Source organism: Notamacropus eugenii, chromosome 6 (genome assembly GCF_028372415.1).
Source record: "Notamacropus eugenii isolate mMacEug1 chromosome 6, mMacEug1.pri_v2, whole genome shotgun sequence".
Taxonomy (NCBI): domain Eukaryota; kingdom Metazoa; phylum Chordata; class Mammalia; order Diprotodontia; family Macropodidae; genus Notamacropus; species Notamacropus eugenii.
This window is the reverse complement of record NC_092877.1, coordinates 385,726,396-385,750,969: the sequence shown is the minus strand read 5'-3', so window position 1 is coordinate 385,750,969 and position 24,574 is coordinate 385,726,396. Positions and strand designations below refer to the sequence as shown.

Sequence of the window (24,574 nt, the reverse complement as noted above, 5' to 3'; positions counted from 1 at the left end):
TCCTGTCCCTCCCCAAGAGTATTGACTTCAAATAGCTCCCTCTTCCCATTGCCCTCCTTTCCATCATCCCCCCTCCCACTTATCTCCTTCTCCCCCTCTTTCCTGTATTGTAAGATAGGTTTTCATACCAAAAGGAGTGTGCATTTTATTTCTTCCTTTAGTGGAATGTGATGAGAGTAAACTTCGTGTTTTTCTCTCACCTCCCCTCTTTTCCCCTCCACTAAAAAGTCTTTTTCCTGCCTCTTTTATGAGATAATTTTCACGATTCCATTTCTCCCTTTCTTCTCCTAATATATTTCTCTCTCACCCCTTAATTTCATTTTTTTAAGACATGATCCCATCCTATTCCATTCACTCTGTGCTCTCTATCTCTGTGTGCGTGCATTCGTGTGTGTGTGTGTGTGTGTGTGTGTGTAATCGCACCAACTACCCAGATACTGAAAGCCCCTTATGACTTCTCTTTGCTGTTTACCTTTTCATGCTTCTCTTCATTCTTGTGTTTGAAAGTCAAATTTTCTTTTCAGCTCTGGTCTTTTCATCAAGAATGCTTGAAAGTCCTCTATTTCATTGAAAGAGCATTTTTTCCCCTGAAATATTATACTCAGTTTTGCTGGGTAGGTGATTCTTGGTTTTAATCCTAGTTACTTTGACTTCTGGAATATCATATTCCATGCCCTTCTATCCCTTAATGTAGAAGCTTGTGCTATCCTGATTGTATTTCCACAATACTTGAATTGTTTCTTTCTATCTGCTTGCAATATTTTCTCCTTGACCAGGGAACTCTGGAATTTGGCCACAATGTTCCTAGGAGTTTCTCTTTTTGAATCTCTTTGAGGAGGTGATCGGTGGATTCCTTGAATACTTATTTTGCCCTCTGGTTCTAGAATCTCAGGGCAGTTTTCCTTGATAATTTCATGAAAGATGATGTCTAAGCTCTTTTTTTGACCATGGCTTTCAGGTAGTCCCATAATTTTTAAATTGTCCCTCCTGGATCTATTTTCCAGGTCAGGTGTTTTTCCAATGAGATATATCACATTCTCTTCCATTTTTTCATTCTTTTGGTTTTGTTTTGTGATTTCTTGATTTCTCATAAAGTCATTAGCTTCCATCTGTTCCATTCTAATTTTGAAAGAACTGTTTTCTTCAGTGAGCTTTTGAACCTCCTTTTCCATTTGTCTAATTCTGCTTTTGAAAGCATTCTTCTCCTCATTGGCTTTTTGACCCTCTTTTGCCAATTGAGTTAGCCTATTTTTCAAGGTGTTATTTTCTTCAGCATTTTTTTGGGTCTCCTTTAGCAGCATGCTGACCTGCTGTTCATGCTTTGACTGCATGTCTCTCATTTCTCTTCCCAGTTTTTCCTCCACCTCTCTAATTTGATTTTCAAAATCCTTTTTGAGCTCTTCCATGGCCTGAGCCCATTGAGTATTAATTTTGGATGTTTGGGATACAGAACCCTTGATTTCTATGTCTTTCCCTGATGGTAGGCATTGTTCTTCCTCATCTGAAAAGATGGGAGGAGACACCTGTTCACCAAGAAAGTAACCTTCTATGGTCTTATTTTTTTTCCCCTTTTCTGGGCATTTTCCCAGCCAGTGACCTGACTTCTGAGTGTCCTCTCCACACCCATCTCTCCTTCAGATCCACCCAGCCAGCACTTGGGGTCTGAGGTTCAAATGCTGCTTCCCAGCCTCAGGGCTTTTGGCAGGGGCGGGGCTGCTATTCAGTGTGAGATTAAGTTCAGGTGCTCAGGTGGGGGCAGGGCCACCACACAGGTCTCAGTTCCCTCAGGGGGTTTATGTGGAGACCTTGGACAATGGATCCTGGCTTCTGCCTGCTATGGAAGCCCTTGTCTGCTGCTGCCTCTGCTGCTGCCTCCCAAGGGGGCCTGAGTTATGGGGACAACCCGCTCCCCTCCCAGCGAGCCAAAAAGACTCTCTCAGTGACCTTTGGCCTGTGGGTGGAGGGACCTGCGTGGTTTCTGGAGATTCTATCCCTGAAGCCTGCTCAGATCTGCTCCTCTCGGTGCCACCATGCAGCCAAGACAGGGCTGGGCTCTGCTCTGGGTCTGGGGCGCAACGGACCTTTTGTGTTGGTTTTTCAGGGCTCTCTGGAACAGAAATGTCCTCTGATCCATTGTTCTGTGGCTTCTGCTGCTCCAGAATTTGTTGGGAGTTCTTCTTCACAGGTATTTTATGGGCTATGGGTTCAGAGCTAGCATATGTGTGACTTTCTACTCTGCCATCTTGGCTCCTCCCCCACCCCAAAACAATTTAATTTTCAAGAAAAATCACTCATCCCTTCTGCCACTAATATAATATAATATAATATAATCATTCCTTTTATTTATACCAATTATCCTGCACAATGATATGAATGGCAACATGGCTCAGTATATAATAGGTTGATCTGGGCATTGGAGCCCTGAGTCTTGAGTGCTAACTAACATAGGGTGCTTGGGTGACCCTGGATAAGTAACTGACCATCTTTCACAGTTGATCTTCAGTGAGGAGGATGTTTGCACATTGGGAGTTCCCCACACTGATGCAATCACTTTTGGTGTGGACAAAAGAAGGGAAAATCATTCTGGAAAAAGTCACTATTCTGGGCTCTTTTTGTCCTCTGTGTGAGAAAGAAGGTCCTTCTGCCTTAGGGTTTCAGTGTCTTGACAGCTGGCAGACCCTCCCCCTCCAGAAGCGTCCATCTTCCCTTCACCAATCCATCCTGGTTGACACTCTTCGTTTCCCCAGAAGCCAAGCTCTTTTGCCCCATTCTACATGGATAGCAGGCACCAGGCAGCTCCAGGCCCAGAACCTCCTCTTCTTATCTGGCATCTAAAGGGTTTCCATTTTGCAAAGCTGTAAGGAAGAAATCTGCATAGAAGGATGAGGAAGGATGAGCATTAATTAGGAAGAAAGCCTTGGTGGAGAATTGAATGGATGCCCATACTCGAGCTAATTACGAAGTGGAGATGACTCATGGAATCTTGGGTCAGGGGTTCTTCTAAATAAAGACTGTAAATCATTTCTAACAGCTTCCTTAATTGAGCGCCTCATTAATGGAATTATGGTGCCCATTACCCTATTAGGAAAGAGGACCAGCTTTTATGACAGATTTTGGAAAAGAAACCTGCAGAATGACATCCTTCAGGATGACTGATTGCTGACTGGGAAGCTGAGCTGAATGTTCAAGGACAAACAGTGCTTTGCTATCTGCTCTATGGGAAGGCCTGCTGTGTCTAGGCTGGAGAAGAGACCCCCAAACTATTGCAAAGCCCCGAGCTTGGAAGCCAGGAGTGACTGGGGCTGGTGTCCTGCCCTCACCCTTACTGATTGTGTGGCAAAGGAACTCCCATTGTGGAATCTCAGCTTCCTCATCTCTACAATAGGGCTTATAATTTCAAGGACCCTGCCTGTGGAGATGTAGGAGGCTCACAGGGCATCAAGGCACTTTACAAACTTGGAAGCCCTGTGTGAATGTCAGTTGTGGCTGCTGCACGCATTTTGTCCCTCCATTGTCTTCTAAGCAGGATCCTGGCATAAATGAAACTATTGCAATGTAGCAAAATGCAACAAGAACATCACCAAATGCCAGTGGCCATGAGATTTGAGGGACCACCTGAAGGGCTTTTAAAAAACAATATTTCATTTTTCTCTAATTCCACGTAAAAACAATTTTAACATTCATCTTTAAAAAAATTCTAAGTTCCAAATTGTATCTCTCCCTCCCCCCCCAGACAGTAAACAACCTCATATAAGTTATACCTATGCAAACATATAAAACTTATTTCCATATTAGGCATTTTGTTGAAGAAAACTTGAACCAAAATAAAAAGGAAAGCGAAAAATAATGTTTCGATCTGTATTCAGATACCATAGGTTCTCTCTCTGGAGGTGAATAGGATTTTTCACCACAAGTTCTTTGGGACTATCTTGGATCAGTGTATTGCTGAGAATAGATACGTCATTCACAGCTGTTTGTCTGGTGGTGTTGCTGTTACTGTGGACAATGGGATTCTGCTCACTTCACTCTGCGTTAGTAAGTATAAGTCTTCAGATTTTTCCTGACATCATCCTGCTCATCATTTCTTGTAGCACAATAATATTCCATTACAATCATATATCACAACTTGTTCAGCTATTTCCAAATTGATGGAGATCCCCTCATTTTTCAATTCTTTGCCACCACAGAAAGAGCTGCTATAAATATTTTTGCACAAATAGATTCTTTCCCCCTTTTATGATCTCTTTGGGATATAAACCTAGTAACGAGATGTATTACTGGATCAAAGATTATATGCACAGTTTTAGAGCCCTTTGGGTATAGTTCTAAATTGCTCTCCAAAATGGTTGGATCAGTTCACAACTTCACCAACAATGCATTAGTGTTCCAGCTTTCCCACATCCCCTTCAAACATTTGTCATTTTCCTTTTCTGTCACATTAGCCAATCTGATTGGTATGAGGTGGTAGGTTGTTTAGAGCTGTTTTAATTTGCTTTTCTCTGATTTAAAGCTCTCTCTCTGTCTCTCTCTCTGTCTCTGTCTGTCTGTCTGTCTGTCTGTCTGTCTCTCTCTCTATATATATATATGTAGATATAGTAGCTTTGATTTCTTTGTCTGAAAGCTGTCTGTTCCTATCTTTTGACGATTTATCAATCGAGGAATGACTCATTATAAATCTGACTCAGTTCTCTACATATCTGAGAAATGAAGCCTTTCTTAGGAATACTCTGCACTATCTTTTTATAGCATCATCTGCCCCCTGTAATGTTGTTTAGTTGACCAAGCACATCCTGGGTGTCAGTAACTGTGCTAAGCACTGGGATATAAAGACAGGCAAAAACACTGTGCCTGCCCTCAGAGATCTCATGGTTCAGAGTGGGAGAAGGCACATAAATAACTATATTCAAACCAGGTCTAGGCAGTGTCAATAGGAAGGAAGGCTCTGGAATTAAGGGGGAAGCAGGAAAAGCTTCTTGCAGAGAGCGGGATCTGAGTTGAGTCTTGGATGCAGAAATGAGATGGGCGAGTGTTGTAGGCATGGGGCACAGCCAGTACAAAAGCTGATAGGTGGGAGATGGCGTGTTGAACTCAAAGAACAGTAAACAGGCTCAGGTAGCTGGAACACAAAGGACTCGAGAATGTGTGAAGGGGAGAGAGTGGACAGGAAGAAATGGCTCTGGGGGTGAAGGGCTTTTATTTCATCTTGGAGGTAATAGGGAGCCCTTCATGTCTGACCCCACATCAGACATTTGACAGTCTGAGCAAACTGGCCCCTGCTTTACCTCCTTCCACCTTCAAGCCTTTGCCTTGGCTGTGACCCATTCCCAGAATGCCATTCCTACTCCCCTCTGTCTCTTAGGGGAACATGCATCCTTCCAGGAGTCAGAACTCTCTCCCTTCTCGAATTTGATTAGTTTTTTTGAAATAGAGAAATCAAGAGAAAGGTTCACCTGCACACTTGCAGGGACTCCTGGGAAGGATTTCCATGGATCTGTGGACAAGGGTTGCATAGACGGGCAGGCAGGCAAGGGCTGTGATTTGTGCCATTGGAGGGCATATCTTTGCCACTGAGACCCCAAATCTATTGGAGCATTGAAATGAAAGGTCTTAGTTTTGGGTTTAAAAAATCACCTTCACAAGTTTGTATTTGGGGACCATTTGGCAAGATGGCAGCTGGTCTAAGGAAGATCTCGGCGTTTTAGGGGACTGCCATGACTCTATCGTGTGCTACTTCAGCCAGAAAGCTGATGTGATGTTAGGATGCCCTGAGGGACATGGTGTCCATAATGGGTGTAGGGGTCATTCTGCCCTGGTTGACTCAGCTGGGACTTCTGTGCTGGAGTCCAGGCATCGAAGGCCATAGATAAGCTGGACAGCAACCACAGAAAGGCAGCCAGATGGTGAAGGACCTTCTCCTTTCCCTTCCCCTATTTTGTGTGTAGTCATTTCTCCTTTAGCATGTGAGCTCCTCAAGGGCAAGAAATGCCCTCCTTTTTGCTATTTTGTATCCCTAGAGCTTAGCCCAGGGCCTGCACATAGTAGGTGCTTGATAAATGTTAGTTCGGTTTCAGCCTTTCTTGAGATTAGATCACACAAGTATCCGGCACTGAGGATGCTGAGCCTGGACAGGAGAAGGTTGAGGGAGGACATGGGAAATGACCTCAAGTCTATGAGGGGTTATCCCATGTGTCTGCTTGACCTCAAAGTGCTGTACTTGGGCAGAGGGGAGGAAGGGGCAGAGAGCCTTGATGTCAAGGGGAAAAAACAAGCAAGTCATCCTCATGATGACAGTGTGCTTGGGGAGGTAGTGCACTCTCCTCACTGAGTGTTTGGGAAACAGACAGATGACTCTAGGGGAGCATCTGGGTTGGCCAGCGAGGTCCTTCCAGCTCTAGTTTCAGTGACCCATACCACATGCAAGAATAGCAAAGGCAATGAGAGGCTTGGATGTAAAGGACAATAATAATAATCTCTAACACATATATAGCACTTACTACATGCCTTAGAAATATGATCTAATTTGATCCTCACAACAATCCTGGGAAGTAGGTGCTCTTATTATTCCCATTTTACAGTTGAGGAAACTGAGGCAAACAGATATTTAAGGGACTTATCCCTTCTTTCTTTGCCCTTTCCTTCTCTTCCCATCAAAGAGAGATGGCTATCATGTAAGGGAATGCTTGATGGAGTCAGAGCTTTGAGTGGTAGGTGCTCAGGGAGGCTTAGGAAGTCACCATGGGTCAAATGTCCAAAGCATCCCAGATTTCCCAGCATTTCTGGAGATATTCCATTGCACACAAGGGCCAGGAGGAGGTACTGGCCTCATGCCCCAACCCAGTACATAGTGTGCAAACTTTTTCCCAGTGGGAGTTGGCTAACTCCACTTATTGTAGACAATTCAGCAGGTGGGTAAATAACTCCCAAAGAGAGCTTTCCAGCTCAGTTCTCCAAGCCAGTGGTCCCATTTAACATCTAGCAGTGACATGGGATTCTCAGAACTGGATTAGCCAAGCACTGAGCCAGGAGAGAGCAGGCACTGCTTTCCCAGCCAGAGAGAGTCATAGGCAGTCCCAGGGTAAACAGAGGAACTGGTTTGACTTAAAGAAGGCAGGATTATAAGCAACTCACTTCAAGCCCAGATCACACAAAGCAGGTGTCTATAGGTTGATGTAAGAAAGCTCATAGATTCAGAGCTAGAAGGCAGGTGACGTAGCTCCACTTCCTCATTTTACAGGAGAGGAAACTGAGGTATCCAGAGACACCTCAAGCTCCAGTCCTCTGTCTCTGAATATACTCCCTTCCCAAAGACGTAAAGGTGAAATGTTTGTGAAGCAAATCCCAGGGATTCATTCTGAATGTCCCAGGGCTGCTGGCCACTATTTAAAGCAGGGGGTTCGAACCCAGGAGTCTATAGATTTGCTAATTTCATCTGTTGCTACCTGTGTCTCCACATAATTCATTGGTTTTCTCTGAAATCCTGGCCAAATTATTTCAAACGTTGAACAACACGATTCCGGGAAGAGATCCATAGTAATCATCAGACCACCCAAAGGGCCCAGGGTACATGGAAAAAAGGAAAGAATCTCAGAATTAAGGGAACTTTGTAATGTCCCCTCTTCTTGATGAAGAGCAGAAATCTTTGTAACATGGATAAGTCTCTCCCCAATATATTTATTTTCCACTGTTGGGACTCCTTGATCCAAATGATTCAATTGTATAAGCATCCATTAAGTGACTACTTGGTGCTATATTTCCTGTTGGATGCTGAGATGCACAAACAAAAACAAAGCAGTCTCTTCCCTGAAAGGACTTGTCTCCTACTGAGGAAAACAGCAGGTGCTCAATTAAGTAAATGCAAAATACATTACAAGTAATTGTTTTGGGGGGGAAGGGGTGCTGCATGTGGATGGATGGAGAGTTCACCAACCTCTGCAAGGGGTGGGAAAGGCGTTGCAGAAAGTAAAACTTAAGATGAGCCTTGAGGGAAGCCAAGGCTTCTAAGACCCTCAAGAAAGAGGGGAAAGGTGAAAAGGTGTAGATAAAGGAACACTGAATGGTTGAGGAGATGAGAAGTCGGCTGGTTAGGGGAGAAGCCAAGATGACTGAATGATAGCACAGACTTTCTAAAGTACTTCCCACAAGCCCAGCCAAATATCTATAAAAAATGACTCTAAACAAAATCTGGAACTGCAGGACCCGCAGAATGAGGGAGTGAAGTAAATCTCCAGCTCAAGATGACCTGGAAGATTGCCGCGAAGTATCTATCATGCCACAGTGAGGGCAGGGCGCAATCCAGGGTGGGCCATGCTGGCACAAACAGAACCTGAGTAGGCCTCAGGGGGACTGAATCTCGGGCATCTGTGGGGGTTTCCAGACTTCACGACCCCAAAACACTGAGGACAAATTGAAAAGTCAGTGAAAAAAGTCTGTGAGACCAGTGTGGGAGAGTGGAGTGGTCTGGTCCCAGCCCCAGGGAAACAGAGGGGAAGAGGGCAGAGGAACCCACAGCAGCCACAGCAGATAGGGGCTGCTGCAGCCACTGTTTCTGGAGCTCTAGGCCCACAGACTGTGGGAGAATTGAGCGGCTGACAGTATGCCCCCCACCTCCAGTGGAAGCAGAGATCTACCTTGACAAAGGGCTCAAAAGTCAAGTAAATGGCTGGGAAATGAGTGAAAACCAGAAAAATCATCGGACTATAGAGTCTTACTCTGGTGACAATGAAGAGCAAAACATGCAAACAAAGGGCAACGAAGTCCAAGCTCCTCCATCCAAAGCCTCCAAGAAAAATGTGAATGAGTCTCAGGCCATGGAAGAGCTCAAAAAGGATTTGGACAATCAAGTAAGAGAAGCAGAGGAAAAACTGGAAAGAGAAATGAGAGTGATGCAAGAAAAGTATGAAAAACGAGTCAACCTCTCCCTGAAGGAGACCCTAAAAAATGCCAGAGAAAATGACTCTTTAAAAAACAGACTAACCCAAATGGAAAAGAGATCCAAAAAGTCAACGAGGAGGAGAATGCCCTAAAAGCAGAACTGGCCAGATGGAAAAGGAGGTCCACACGCTCATGGAAGAAAATAATTCTTTAAAGACTAGAATGGAGCAGAAGGAAACTAATGACTTTGTGAGAAACCCAGAAATTATAAAACAAAAAGACACGGGCTGGTTGGGCTGAAATGGAGAGTGGCTGAGGGAAAGTCAAATGACATGGCTGGGATAGGAAGCTGGAGGCAGACTTCAAGGGCTTAATTGCCAAGGTGCGAAGTTTCTACTTTGCCCTAACTAGTTGTGTGTCTTAGGGGCAGCTAGGGGGTGCTACAGTGGATAGAGCTCTAGGCCTGGAGTCAAGGAGACTCCTCTTCCTGAGTTCAAATCTAGCCTCAGACACCTACTAGTTGTGTGACCCTAGGCAAGTCACTTCGCCCTGTTTGCCTCAGTCTCCTAATCTATAATATTAGAGCTACATTGGCACCTATATCTTAGAGTTGTTTGAGGATCAAACTAGATCACAGGGATGAAGCACTTTGTAATCTTTAAAGCATTATCTACATGTTAGTTATCATCATCACTAGAGGCAGTTAGGAGCCCCTGGATCCCTGGGCAGGGGAGTGCTATGTGTTAGCAGTACTATATTGGCAGCTTGGAAGATCAGCTGGAGAAAAGAGAGCCTAGGAACGAGACCTAGGAACACACCTAGGAAGAAGAGATCTCTGCTGGAGTCCAGGAGAGAAGCAGTGGATGCCTGATCTGGGGAGAGGTCTTGTGAGTGAAAGCAAAGCACAGACATGAAAGATGGGGAGGATATAGTGTGGACAAAACTTTTTAATATCATGGTTTTAAAAAGTGAGATGAGTACAGGTTCTCATGAGGTTTTGACCAGGCAGCTCCATCAGTAAAGAGGATTTCAAATGAGCCCTGGGAGTTTTAGCAGCACAGCTGGACTTTGAGAAATTGGCCACATGGCTGCAGGTCTCTGACTAAGCACAGTTTGCTGACCATTATGGGAAGCTGAGGACTGAAGTGGGCTCAGGACCCGGATCTCTTAGTTATTCTCCCCTCAGAAGGGTTTATGACCTTTATGACAAGAGATAGCATCACAAGATGTAACATGGATAATTTTGATCATATAAAATTTCAAAAAAGCTTTTGCACAAATAAAGTGAATACAGTCAAAATTAGAAGGAAAACAGAAAACTGGGAAAATTTTTACAAGTTTCTTTGATAAAGGCTTCATTTCTCAAATATTTGGAGAACTGAGCCTCACTTGTAAAAACAGGAGCTATTCTCCAATTGATAAAAGATCAAAGGTTATGAACAGACAGTTTTCATAAAAAAAAATCAAAGCTATCTATAGTCATATGAAAAAATGCTCTAAATCACTATTGATTAAAGAAATGCACATTAAGGGAATTCTGAGATAGTATATCATACCTGTCAGATTGGTTGACATGACAGAAAAGGAAAATGACAAATGTTGGAGGGGATGTGAGAAAATTGGGACACTAATGAATGCAATGCTGATGGAGTTGTGAACTGGTTCAACCATTCTGGAGAACAATTTGGAACTGTGCCCAAAGGGCTATAAAACTTTGATCCAGAAATATTATTACTAGATCTATAACCCAAAAAGATCATAAAAAAGGGAAAGGACCTATATATACAAAAATGTTTATAGAGGCTCTTTTTATAATGACAAAGAATTGGAAATCAAGAAGATGTACATTAATTGGGGAATGGCAGAACAAGTTGTGGTATATGAATGTGATGGAATACTGTAAGTACTATAAGAAATGACGAGCAGATGGTTTAAGAAAAATGGGAAGACTTTCATGAACTGATGCCAAATGACATGAACAGAACCAGAAGAACATTGTATACAGCAATGGCAGTTTTGTAAGTATGCTTAGTGGTGAAAGACTTGGCCACTCTGATCAAGAGTGATCCAAGACACAGGTCAAAGGACCTGTGATGAAAAATGCTATCCACCTCCAAAAAGAGACCTGATGAATTCTGAATGCAGATTGAAACATCCTTAAAAGAAAACCTTATCTTTATTGTTTTATTTTGTCTGGTTTCTTTTGCAACATAGTTAATATGAGAATGCTTTGCAAGACTTCACATGTGTACTTGATATCCTTCTCGGTGGGGATGGGCATAAAAGAGAGGATTTGAGACTCCAGATTTTAAAAAATGATTGTTAATAATTTTTTAAATATCATTGGGGACTATTTAATGAAATAAATAAAGGTAACTAAAAATAATTCTCCCCTAATCCCGACTTCTTCAGTCCACTTCTCCAATTCCCCCCTCTCCTCATTGTCTCTAGCTCTGCCCTTTGTCATTGGGCCAAATGACAAAGGAATTCAGGACTTTGAAGACTTCTGTACTCAGCAGTTGGGTTTGGACAATGGCTTCCTCATCAGAGGATGAGGGTTCTGAGGACCCTCTTGCCCCAACCCTATCCCACTTTCTGCCAAAAGCCTAACTCTCTACATAGAGCTTGTATCCCTGGAGACGGTGATTTGAAGGATGTGATAGATGAACCACATGCTTTGGAAAGAGATAGGGATTTGAAGAGATAGAAGTGGAGTAAATGTACTCCACCCCTGAGAGATAGACAGCCTGTGCAAAGCTGAGAGGCCAAGCATGGACTAGAGGAAAGTATCAATCATAGGAAATAAAGGTGGAAAGGTAATTGGGAGGGAGAAATTCACAGTATTAGAGGTATATATGTTGTGTGTGTGCCCATATATACGGATCTATTATCTATCTCTATATCTATATGTTTGTCTGTCTATCTCTCTGTCCGTCTATCCATCCACTCATCCATCCATCCATCCATCCATCCATCCATCCATCCATCCATCCATCCAAGCATCCATCCATCCATCCAAGCATCCATCCATCCATCCATCTATGTCCCGTGGGCAGTCTGTAGTGCAGTCTTGGGAAAAATGAAGTATTTTTTGAGCATTAACTGTATGCCAAGCCCTGCTAAGAAGTGGCTAGTCTTCTAAAAATGAAGCTTCAGGAGGACTGTTCATTGAGAGAAAGGGGGCTCAGAGGCCAGATGATGGCTGCAGGTTATGGATAGCCTTGGATGTCAGGTCAATAAGCTGGTAGGGAGGGAGCCTGAGGACTTCTATATTGTGATGTAGGCGAGGGTGGGCCATCCTTGGAGCATCTGCTGCTACTGGCTGTGTGACTTTGGAGGGATTGCTTACTTCTCAGGCCCCAGATAATGCTGGGAAGGGAAAGATACAAATCTTCCTGCACCAGTGGTGGGCCTTTTGCATACCAGCAACTCTGCACTAATTAAGCTGCATAATTCAACACCCCTCTCACCCATTCCCCAAAGAGAGATTATATTTTGGGGCACTTAGAAAACACTTTTCTGTCCTCAGCGCAAAGTGTGTGAACAGCAGGGTCATTTTTAAATTTTTTATAATGTTCTCCACGTTCCTCTTCAGTCAAAGTCCAAGCTCACTGATTTGCGTCCTTAGCTTTGAGATGTCAAGTCTGTCTCTTTTTGCAGAGAAGTGAAAATAGCTAAATCAAATTCACACACACACTCACGTTCTACTTTTCTGAGCTCAGGCATGCCAAACTCCAACCTGGACTAAGTTGTTATAGCCAAGTTGTAAAGCCCCAAGAAGTAAGGATTATAATGGAAACACTGACCTCAGTTGAGCCCTGGGAGCCCCTGGCCTGGTGCACTTTCCTTACTCTGAAGCTTTCCTCTTCAGCTTCTGATCCTCAGCCCCCAAATCAGTGGCAGCCCAGTTTCCCGTCCCCCTCCCCCAACAGCCTCTCATGGGCCAGCAGAATGAAAGAAGTTTGGTACTGGGCAAGGGCTACTCTCCAAGTGAGCCATGCCAAGACTCTGTCCTTAGAGCTGCCCAGGGCCCTGAATGTGGGGCTGACTGGGACTTGGCAACCCCCTCTGTTCCATACATAGTCTTCCCTCCCTTCCCTGTTCCTTCCTTTCGTGTATTTTCCTGCACCCATCAGCCCCCCCTCTTCCCTCCCTCCTCCCCCCCCCCCCCCACCCGCCCCACAGAACAGTTCAGTTGGTTGTAAAACTTAATGAGAGCCGCTGCGGACTTGCCTTCTTCCGGTCCAGCTGTGTAACCAGGGCGATTGGATCCAGCCTCCTAGACAGTGACATCAGCTCCACACCCCGGCACAAAGCTGCTCTCTGTTTGATCTCCGAAACTAGATCAGACTCCGGGGCTTCACACATCCTGCTTCCTACATATGTAAAATCCGTTTATTGCCAGCCAGGAGAGTTCATGTGCGCGGCTCTGGCGCTGGGGAGCCCATACAAAGGGCACTGTCTCTCAACCCACGCTCCTCGGACCAGATGGACCCTGGGCTAGAGATCCCTGAGCCTTCTGCTTGGGGCACTTGTGAGTAAGAACAGGAGCGCGCCCGGGGTGCCTGTGGGGGCGGACGCGCCTTGGCCCCTCTGACACAGAAGGCTCGCAGGCAGAGGCGGGGTAGCAGGGGGACGTGAGACGTGGAACCGGCAGAGTCCTTGGAGAAGAGTTTGGCAAGGCAGCGCAAAGTCAGGGAGGAACCCAGCAGCCTGCAGGCTTGGGAAAACCATCTGGCTGCTCCTCGCCCCAGCGATAGTCAGCCCTGGTCAGCTCTGGTCAGCTCCTCACACTCCAGGATCCCAGAGGTCCTGCGGGACGTCCATGTAGATGCCTTCCAATTCTACAGATCGCAGCCCATCCCTAAGCTCATTCCACAGGCTTATTGTCTTCATTGTAGCCTGTGTTCTCTTCAGATGGTCCCTCCACCCTCACCCCAGGGCTTTTCTCAGTTTCTTCTGACATTACAATCCTGGAGCCCCTGGATGTCAATCGATTATTCCTCAGCTTCGCCATGAGACCAGCAAGTTTTTTTTTTCTTTTGATTACACATTCTTTACTGACACTTACACAGTTACAATAGCCTTGTGTCCCAGCCCTTAGGACTGAGTCTGGCACCTAATGAAGACTTAATAAAGGCTTGTTGACTGACTGACTGATCTCTTTATGGTGCTTTCCTTTGTTTCTAAGGTGTTGCAGCCACCAGCGCCCCTCCCCCATGGGCCTTTGGGTGCTCCTCAACTTCCCACATTCTCTGACTGACAACATCCACAGTCTTAAAACAATGGTGACAGTAATAAGTTCAAAGCATTCTGGGAAGTCCAACCAACAAATTGTCCTGCAACTGGACCACTGGACCAGAGTGAACTGCTGGCCCCCTCCTCCCCCCGAAATAACCCATATTCTCAAAATGGAAGCACAATGTCTTTCCAGAGATGGCTCCCAATCTCTAAGCCACTTAGAGTGCAAATGACCTCCTCATCAGGGGAAACAAGATAGAACGACATCCTCCCCATTATCTAGTCTGCCACTGGAGTTAGGTCAAGGATGCTTCAAGTGAGCCAGCAGCGGGTGTGCTCATATCACCATCTGTTTGGTCAACTACAGGAAACAGAGGTTTTAATCACTTGTTTAACAGTGTGCAAAACACTCCATAGAAAGGAACAATGGGCAGAATGGTGACTTATCCTAGACAGTTTCTATCTAAATCCTATTGAAATAGACAAGAAGGAATAACCATGAGAACTGATATTAATACAGCACTCAGACGCACAAACTGCATTCTCTCTGTAGTACTTTGTTTAGGCTCACTATCCAAAATCACACTTCCATGGGCTGTTCAGGGGCCCCAGAGGTCAAGGACCATGTGGTTTCTGATGCTCTAGCTCTTGAGCCCCCACTGGTGTGTTCCCCCTTCTTGATACATTTGAATTCCATTAGCTTTAGTGGATAGAGACCAAAGTTCAAGCTGGGACCCTGGGCAAGTAATTTAACTTTTGCTTATCTCAGTTTCCTCACCTAAAATGAAGAGAATAACAGCACCTCTCTCCCAGGTGAGTGTCCCATGTAGGGGAGGGGGAAAAACCCACTACCAGCCACCTCGAGCCGTGAGTTACCTCTTTGCCCCTTGTTCTCTAAACTTGAGCCCACTTTCCCCTGGACTCTGTATGCATTTGTGGAAGAGTGTGTCAGACTTTGGGCAGGGGGGTTGTACCATCTGTGTTTACTGACCTCTCTTAGTAAATGCTCCTTTTGCAAATTGGATTGAGGTTGAAAATTAAGTAATACTCCACCTATAATCATGGAGAGAAATGTAGTGGTGAGGATTGATGAGCTATCCCCCAGCCCCTTACGTCTCCTGATAGACTCCTGAGGTGGTATGGGAACTCAGCTCTGAGAACCCATACTGCTGAGGGTTTTGAGGTTGGGCCAGTCACTTCAGAGCACACACTACAATTAATTAACCAATAAAGATGTCAGAATCTGAAGGTCTTTATGTTAGTCTCAAATTCTTGGTGGGCTTTTCTTTGATTCCCACAGTGATGACTGAGTTTGTAGTCACCATGAGGCCATTGGCTTCACTGAGCAGTGTATTTGGGCCAAGTAGAAGTTTTAATCCAAACCAGACTATCTGGGAAGTAACAAATTCTTGGAACAATTGGAAGTTTTAATTCACATCAGAATATCTGGTTGCTGACTGGGGAGGCTCCACCCTGGCCTGGTTCAGGTCCTTGACCGGATACACAAAGTTGAAAGGGATCCAGCAGTTTGGAAGCAACTGTAAACCATCCCATCTGTGTTTCTTGGCTGCCCTCCTCCTCCATCTCTTCCTCCCAGTCTTCTCCTACTCTTTCTCTTTTCCCTCATCTTCCTCCCCGCCCCTCTTCTTCCTCCTCCTTCTCCTACCTCTGAGGTAGAACACAGACTCACCCTGGGCTGCCTTTTTATTCGCAGCATTCTCCCTAGCTCATTTCAAGTTGTGTTTCTGAGCAGGGTATTTTTAGAATGAAAGCTCATTAGAGTAGAGACAAGGCAAATGATGCTCATACCCATCAGTATGAGGGACACAGAGTTGAGAAATAAAAGAAACTGAGCACCCTGGGAGCCGACTAAGTACAAAGAGCCTCTCTGACTTTCCCACTTTCTTTCCCTCTCTATGTCTCCATCTGTACATCTGTCTCTGTCTTTCTGTCTCCCTCTGTCTCTGTCTCTCCCTCTGCTTCTCTATGTCTTTCCATCCATCTGTCCATCAATCCATCTGCCTGTCTGTCTTTACCCTTAGCGCTTAGAAGGAGGTTGGAGTTCAAGATGGGGGTGGAGGAGAAAAGCGTCGGATTGTCATTTGGGACTGAAGAGCATTGCCCAGGAACCCAAGTCTTCCCTGACTTCTTCCCATTTATGTGGTGCAGCTTGGACAAAAATTTGGGACTATTTGTAAATGTTTGGATTTTCCTGCCATCCCTTCTAATGCCGGCACCAGACTGGGAAGAACTCTGGGATTCTGCAAGGGGCTGATGTGACCACAGTAATGACTGTGATTAACATTTATTGAGCTGGGGAGTATACAGAAGAAGGAAGAAATGCGTATCCAGAGGCCCAGGATTCAGAGGGGCAGGCAGAGAGAATGTAAACAAAAGCAGTACTCAGGGGCTCTGAAGGCCCAGCCTGGGAAAGCTCCTCTCCTCTTTGGGCTTCCAGGGACCCCCAGGGATTCCTGAGCTCAGCCTGGTCATCTATATGATCTCCTTCTGACCTCTGAGACCAGATAGAGACTCGCTCACCCATCACACCCTGGGCCAACGTAACTTCCTGACCTTGCTATACAAGACTCCCTTTCACCCATCTGGGGCTCCAGCCAAGGAGACCTCACACAAAGCTCCATCCCCCATATCTGGGCCTTCCCAATGACTGTCCCTCATGCCTGGAATGCACTAACCCACACCTCCACCTCTCAGAGGTCCTAGTTTCCTTCAGGGTTCAGCTCTTGACACCAACTACATCAAGTGTTTCCTGATCTCCAAGCTGTTTGTTAATCCAAAGTCCTCTTCCAAACATGAGCTTGTATCTATTTGTAAATATGATGCCTTTTATCTATATGTACATCTTTCAAACATATCTGATTTGTCTATCTATGTCTATTATCTGTGTCTATCCATCCATCTGCCTATCTATCATCTATCTATCTATCTATCATCTATCTATCTATCTATCTATCTATCTATCTATCTATCTATCATCTATCTATCTAATCTATCTGTCTATCCATTTGTCTGTCTCTGTGTGTCTGCCTGTTTGTCTGTCTATCCACCCATCTGTCTATGTTTGTCTGTCTATCTCTCAATCAAGAAGCATTTACCATGCACCAGGCACTGTGCTAAGATCTGGAGAGACAAAAGACAGTGTCTGTCCTCAAGGAACTCACAGTTTAATGGGATACAAGCAAGCAAATGTATACAACGATACTACATGTACGAGAAACAGAATATTTAATGAAGGGAAGACTCCAGAATTAACAGGGTTTAGGAAAGGTTTCCATTAGAAATTGAGATTTTAGTTCAGATTTAAAGGAAGTTATCTATCATTTAGTGTTCTCCCTCCCTCCTTTCCTCTCTCTCTGTCTCTGTCTCTCTGTCTCTGTCCCTGTTTCTCTTCACCTCCCTCCTTCCCCATTCATCCATCATCTATCTATCTGTCCATCTATTCATCCATCTATCTATGATGTGCTATTTCTGTGGTTAGAATATAAGCTCCTGGAGGGCAGAAGCTGTTTATCTTTCATCTTTGTGTCTCTAGTATTCAGCAAAGCACCTGGTTCAAAGCAGTCTTATTAACTGCTTGTTGGCTTATTGATTGATTGAATGAGATCAGAACTCAGTGTGACTGTGAAAGGATCCTTCTGGCTTTGCCTGGATTCTGTAAGGGTGTTGGGAGTCTCTGCATGGAGCTATCCCTCAAGCCAGTCCTCAGAGATTGTGCCCAGGTGCTTCCTTCTCCTTGGAGAGAATGTGTCTGGCAGCTCAGTGTAGCCCTTGAGGGACTCATCCCCAGGGAGTCATTTTCCTTTGAATGATATTAGTCCAGAGTTCACTATGGGAAAGTACATACAGTAAATCACACACACACACATAAACACACACATGCATGTGTAAGACACACACACAGACAATATGCACACAGATATATATGCACACACATGCACGCTTATGTCTCACATGCTCACGCACACACACACACGAATACTTGCAAACAAACACCCAGCACTACCAAGGAGAAATGTGGTGAATGAATGATGCAGTTTCAGGTTTTAGAAGAAAAACCTGACTGAAATGCCAGCTGCAGTCTGTTTCCATGTCCCCATTTTCCATTGCTCAGGTTTTGAGTTGAACACGAAATAACAGAATCATAGACTCCCAGGGTCTCTGAGCCCATGGAGCCCAATGTGGCCTTCAAAGAGACCTCTCTTAAAGCCCCTAAGCAAGGATTATCCAGGTCTTGGCATTAATGACTAAACTGAGGGGGAGCCCACCACCTGTCCACACAGCTACTTCAACTTATGGACAGCTCTCATGATTAGGGAGTTCTTCCCAACATCTAGTCTCCATCTGCCTCTTTGCAACATCTATGCATTATTCCTGGTTCTGCCCTTTGGAACCAAGCAGAACCAGGCTAATTCTTTTTCAGGACAGCCTTTGGATGAACCTTCATAGCCCACCTCGGACTTTTCTTTTTCAGGACAAAGAACTGAAAGGAACCTTCTTTCTCTGCTAGGGCCAGTGCTGGGGGCACGCACCCATGCTCCCCTTGCACAGGTTCTGAGCATGGTCACTCGCCCCACCTGTATAATCTCCCTGTCCTTAGCAGTGCTCAGCGTGCTGTCCCTGATGGGGCAACTCCAGCAGCAGCTGCCATGTCACAGACGCCAACTGCGGTGGCATGGGCATAATGCCTGACAGACTGTGGCTCCCTGCCCCCCCACTGCCCCTAGCCACTTAGGGAGGCACCATGTGGTACCTGATGGTGATGATGATGGAGAGAGGGACTGTTCTAAGGAAATGAAGAGGAAAAAAATGAAGGCCATCTTCCTTCCCTCGGGACCAAACGCAGGGAGATGGCACCTTGTTCTTCAACGGTTTTCAAAGTTCGCTTTGTGTTGATCCAGAATTAAGGCTGCCATTGGCCTCTCATCTTCTACCTTCTTCCTTCAGACTGGTGGGGGAAAGCCTCTTGTTTTCTCTGTCATAAAAGGACCTGACTGACTTGCCAAGGGCAGCAAAGCTTTTAAAAGAGGGGAGAGCGCGCTGGGTCCTGGCCAATGGAGTTCAATCCTCAGATCGTGTGAAATACTAGGGAAGGAAGATGAGGAGGGATGAAAGAAGGGAAAGGGAGAGGCAGCTCGAAGGTGAGTCAAGAGAGCAGAAGGGAAGGGAGAGGAAAGAAAGAAAGAAAGAAGGGATGATGAGAAGGGGGAAGAAGGAAGGGAAAGGAGAGAGGCGAAAGGAGTCATAGACGTTTTTTCATAGAGTGTGGACAGAAATCGCAAATTTGCATAAGCCAATTCAAGTCAAAGAATAGACTTTGTGTGGGTGATACAGCAGAGGAATTGTTTGGGGCTAGCTCATCTCAGTAGGACAATGGAGCCTCCTTGCCTGTTCTCCTTGGCCTCCCTAAACCAGACAGCTTTGATCTGGAGGTAAATATTCCCAGTGATCCTCTGCCCAATCCAGGCATACAAGGGCTCCCTGCATACAAAAATGCATGCCTACATCAACATCCACCTGTGCCTGGGTACAAACAAAGACTGCCAGTGAATGTACTCGCATATTTCAGCAGCCCCTTCCTTCCTTCCTTCCTTCCTTCCTTCCTTCCTTCCTTCCTTCCTTCCTTCCTTCCTTCCTTCCTTCCTTCTTTCTTTCTTTCTTTCTTTCTTTCTTTTTTTCCATTTTACTTATTCCCTTCTTGTTCATTTCAAATTCAGGGTCTCATTTGTCAGGTAGGAAGAAACTTAGAGGCATCTAGCTGAACCTCCTCATTTTCCAGATGAGGAACCTGAGGATCAGAGAAGGGAGGAGCCTTGGGCAAGGTCATTCAGCCAGTCAGATGCTGCTGTCTTGGCTGCAGGAGGGTTTACTCTCCACATAAGCGGAAATCAGGAAATGACCCTCCCAGAACAACTTTTAGTCACGACTTTCTCCTTCCCGACCTTTATAAAAGATATCAACAAGGTCTGAAGTGGATGAATGTGGTTCTTCTTTCTCTAAAGCCAGTTTTATTGTCAGATGTCCCAGCAACCTGGGCACTACAAAGACTGTGATAACCACTGTGCTTTACTCCTTCATTCATGGAGAAGTTGTTTGACGGAAGCTCACCATGTGCCAGGCATTGTGAGGTGCTGATGAGGTCCTGGGCCATAACAACCCTTGTCAAGAGTTCTAATTAAGGTCATTCTAGGCTGAATCAGTAACTAGCTGGAGGGGCGGGGAAGGGCTGTGGACAGGAGGCTGGCATTTGGGGCTGAGGACAGCTCCTCCCCAGTGACCACTGTTTCTGTGCATCTCTCTGTGGCAGATCTGCCAAACTAGGGGCCCTATAGGACCCCTTGGGACAAGGACCAGAGTCTTCTTCCCTCCTGGTACAACTACATAGATGGCCAGGCTATCTTTTGCACCAATGTATTCCTCCCTGACGCTTAACTCTTTTAACTGTTTTTGATCCAAATGGAGATATTTCTAGTTACAGGTGGACTGTGGCCCTATGAGTGACCAGGAAGTCACTAGAATTCAATTCCTCTGGTAGGGTGAGACAGTGAGTGTTGACTTGGGTCTAGCTTAAGTCAAAGTCTTCTTCTTAGTGACTTCATGGTAGGCTAGGAAGCAAGTGGGGCAGTGTTCATATTTAGGTGATTTTCATCCCTGCAAAATTCCTAGATGAGGATGTCCAGCCCACCCAGAAACTTTCAAAGGAGACTTGACCTCCTGTTTGTAGTGATGCTGGAAGGGAGGAAGGAGAAAGAGGCCGGGGGTGGGGAAGAGAAGAAGGAGGAAGAAGAATGACATGGGAGAGGAAGAGGAAGTAGAAGGCACTTGGGCTTGCACTACTTAAGTCTGGACTAGAAGACAAGTGGAGGAAGAGAAAATGATCCCTGAGCTAAGGAGCTGGAACTCTGGCTCAAGTCCCTACACTGTCACCTCCTGGCTAAGCAATGATATGAGCCTCTCTTTCGCCTTCTGTCTGACCTTCCTGTGTGAAGATCCAATGATCCATTCAAGGGGAAAGGGCTTTAGAATAAGCTCCAGCAATGGATTGGATGTGATTAATTCTTATTAAGTCAAGCTTCCTCCAATTCCACCATTTAATTTTGAGAGAAGAACTTGGAGAAGGAAAGGGAAATCAAAGCCTATCCCTGAGGGTTTCAGCCCAATGTAAGAAGCATTAATTAAGTGCTTGCTGTGTGCCAGGCAATGTACCCAGTGGGTGCTGGGGAATAGGAAGATTAGAACGGAACTGGGCCTGCCCTCCTTGAGACTATCTTCATCTGGAATAGGTAGGATAACAAAAAGACAACGTTTCTGTAGGAGTCCTCTCCTCACATCCCCTCCTCCCAAACCAACAATGAAACAGACAGTGCTAGTGTTATATCCATTTGATAGACAGACAATAGCACATGATCTCATTTGGCCTTCTGTCCGTCATTCAATGAACATTTATTAAGCACCAAGCACTGGACTAAACACTGTGGATACAAAAAAGAAGCAAAAGACTGTCCCTGCTGCCCTCAGGGAGCTCATAATTGAATGGAGGAGAAAATAAGTCAACAGAAACGTGCAACATTGCTACACCCAAGATGAATGGGAAGTGATTAAAAAGGGAAGGTCCTTGTGTTCAGAGGGTGGGAGGGCTTCCTGGGGAAAAGGCTTTGATCTTCGCTGTCCCCGGGTAGTGAAAGGACTTCATTGATTCCATAAAGACACTGATGCTCTGAGAGGGGAAGAGACTTGCCTGGGGGTTCCCTAGATCTCCCCAGTTCATGCCCAGGGCTCTTCCCATGATCTCCCTCTGCCTTTCAGTCTGCTTCATGCCATCTTGGTGTTATCAGTCCTAGAAATCATGGACTGTCCTTCTCCTCCCTTCCCTCCCATGGATTTAAGAGTCATCTCTCAACAGATGAGTAGGAAGTGAAATGAAGTGTGGTGGCTGATTGGCATTTTTCCTGACATAGTGGTCCAGGAGAGGCAATCACAATTCAGGACAATGGGATTCCAGGAAAAAGGCTGCTTCAGGACAGCAAAGTCTTGAGGAAGAGGAGAGGAAGTCTGTAGGCACCACAAACCTAGTCTGTCAAACAAAGAACTTGTTATCTTATCCCCCCACCAAAAGAAACCTCCTTCTCTACTGACCTCCGATTTCTATTAAAGACATTCCCCGTCTTCCATTCTCTATGGTTAGGACCTTGGCGTCTCCCTCCGTTCCTCACTCTTCCTCACCCACATGTCTCATTGGTTGCTTCCAGTCTTTCCCATCAGACCTCTTCTCTTGTGCACCCCCCCTGCCCCCACAAGACCACCACCCTGGTTCAAGCACTTACCGGCTCTGGACTCCTCTACTGCTGCAGTCTCTTACATGGTCTCACTGCCTCGGATCTTCCTCCACCCCAAGCTATCATCCACAGAGATGATGGAATGACACCGCTCCGCTACTGACAGTGGCTCCCTATTGCCTTTAAGACCAAATAAGAATTCTCTAGTTTAGTTTTTAAAACTTTTCACAGGATGGACTTAAACTTCTTGAGAGCAGGGATTACTTCATTCTTTCTTCTTGTATGTCCAGTGCTCATTTAGCACAGTAGGCACTTAAGAAATGCTTGTTGACTGATTGACAAATGGATCGACTGTGAAGATATGCCAGGAGTAGACACTTAGTAACTGTATACACCTGGACAAGTCACTTAACTTCTGTGTGCCTCAGTTTCCTCAACTGAAAAATGGTAGTAATAACAGCACCTTCCTCACAGGATATGAGGATCAAATGAGCTTGTATTTGTTAAGAGGGCTTAGCTCAGTTCCTGGCTCATAGTAGGTGCTTTATAAATGCTACTTGTTTTTGCTATGTATTATTCCCTCCCCTCCCCCTATTTAGTATTTGGCTGGAGGAAGATGGGGTTTACATCCTGTTTTCTTTTAGTAGCAGTTCTGGGAAAGCAGCAGGTGTGGCAAGTTGTGAGAAGGAAAAGAAGCCAACAAGAAAGAAAGAAAGAAAGAAAGAAAGAAAGAAAGAAAGAAAGAAAGAGAAATAAGAAAGGAAGAAGGAAAGAAGGAAGGAAGGAAAAGGAAAAAAGAGAAAGAAAGGAAGGAAATTAAGAAAGAAAAAAGAGATAGAAAGGAAGGAGGGAAGGAAAGAAGTAATGAAAAAAGAAAAACTGAGTGTGGGATTTAAGGTGGGGAAGGATCCTGCTGGAGAGGGAAGGACAGTTTCCATTCAAAAATGATGGTCTCCATTCAAAAATGATGGTCTCCAATTCCCCTCTTCACTAGTTGGTACTAACCTTTAAACCCTCAAGGTTTCTGACCCTGTCAGCTGTTTGGGAAGCGTTCACCCTGGCATCCTCACGAGAGCAGGAGAAAGCTGGCCTGAGAGTCCAGGCCCAGTTGCTTCCACTCAGATATAACATCATAAAGTTCATAGTTCATGGCTAGAGTCTTCTTCAAAGTCCAGGCGATGAGAAGGAAGCTCACCTGCTCTCCCCAAAGTCAACACCAGAAATGGGAAGAGAAGCGGCACCTGGCAGGAAAGGCCTTGGGCACTGTCCACAGTCTCTGTCCATGGTCATCTTCTTTAACAGACAGACTGACCTCCTGCCTGCTTATCACACATGTGGATCTGGACAGCTGTGCAGACTTGGGCTCATATCATCACCTTGGGGTCAAAACAGAGACTTGGCTCATCTCTGCCAGACTTCTTTATTTCTTCCATCATTTTCCTGCATCAACCACAATGTATCCTCTAGAGGTCTCGAAAAAGGTCAAAAGATAACACTGACAGCTCACAGTCCAACCCTCTGCAGATGACGAAAGATCAGAATGACATGTGCAAGTGAGAAAGGCCCAGCAACAAGGAATCTTCCAGTCTCCCCTCTCTCTGTCCACATGTCCAAATGATTTTCACATTTTCACTTTCACCTCTGTGTTGTCCTGCCCGCCTTCACCATTCCCAGTCTCATAACAACCACTCTCATTATGAGATGCATCATCTGTTGTCTTGGCTACTGTGATTGGACTCCTGGTCCCCTCTCTCTACAAGTGCCTTCTCTCTGCAAGTTCAGTGAGAGGTCAGACTACATGAATCTCTTATTCAAGAAGTTTCAGGGGCTCCTTATGGCCTTTAGGCTAGAACATACACTCCCTTGTTGGCTTTTTAGGATGGTCCCTGATTACCTGAGATGATCAGATCTTTGGTTTAGTAAGAGTCACTTGAGCTCTGAGTGGAAGATACATTGGGGTGGGGAGATATGGCCTGGGGACCAACCAGTGCCTATTGCAACAGTCCAGGCATGAGGTTGTAATGGACTGCATCAGTATGGTGGTGATGTCAGAGGACAGAAGGAGAAGTATTCTGGAAATGTGAGAATGACTAAATTACTATGCCTTGACCACAGATTGGATATGGGGAGTGAGAAAGAATGAGGGGCTGAGGTTGACATCTAGGTTG

At 45.3% G+C, this 24,574-nt stretch overlaps 1 long non-coding RNA gene across 2 annotated transcripts; it reads right to left on the bottom strand.

Annotated features, from left to right (window-relative positions):
- Positions 1-1,693: 1,693 nt before the first annotated feature.
- On the bottom strand, positions 1,694-24,141 carry LOC140510351 (uncharacterized). 2 transcript variants are annotated; one of them, XR_011969212.1, is made up of 3 exons: positions 23,412-24,141; positions 22,455-22,586; positions 1,694-2,870 (listed from the first exon to the last, which is right to left on the bottom strand). It is a non-coding gene; the product is annotated as an uncharacterized lncRNA (long non-coding RNA). The 2 variants fall into 2 exon arrangements; XR_011969211.1 differs by lacking the exon at positions 1,694-2,870 and adding an exon at positions 21,605-22,204.
- Between the last annotated feature and the right edge of the window lie 433 nt (positions 24,142-24,574).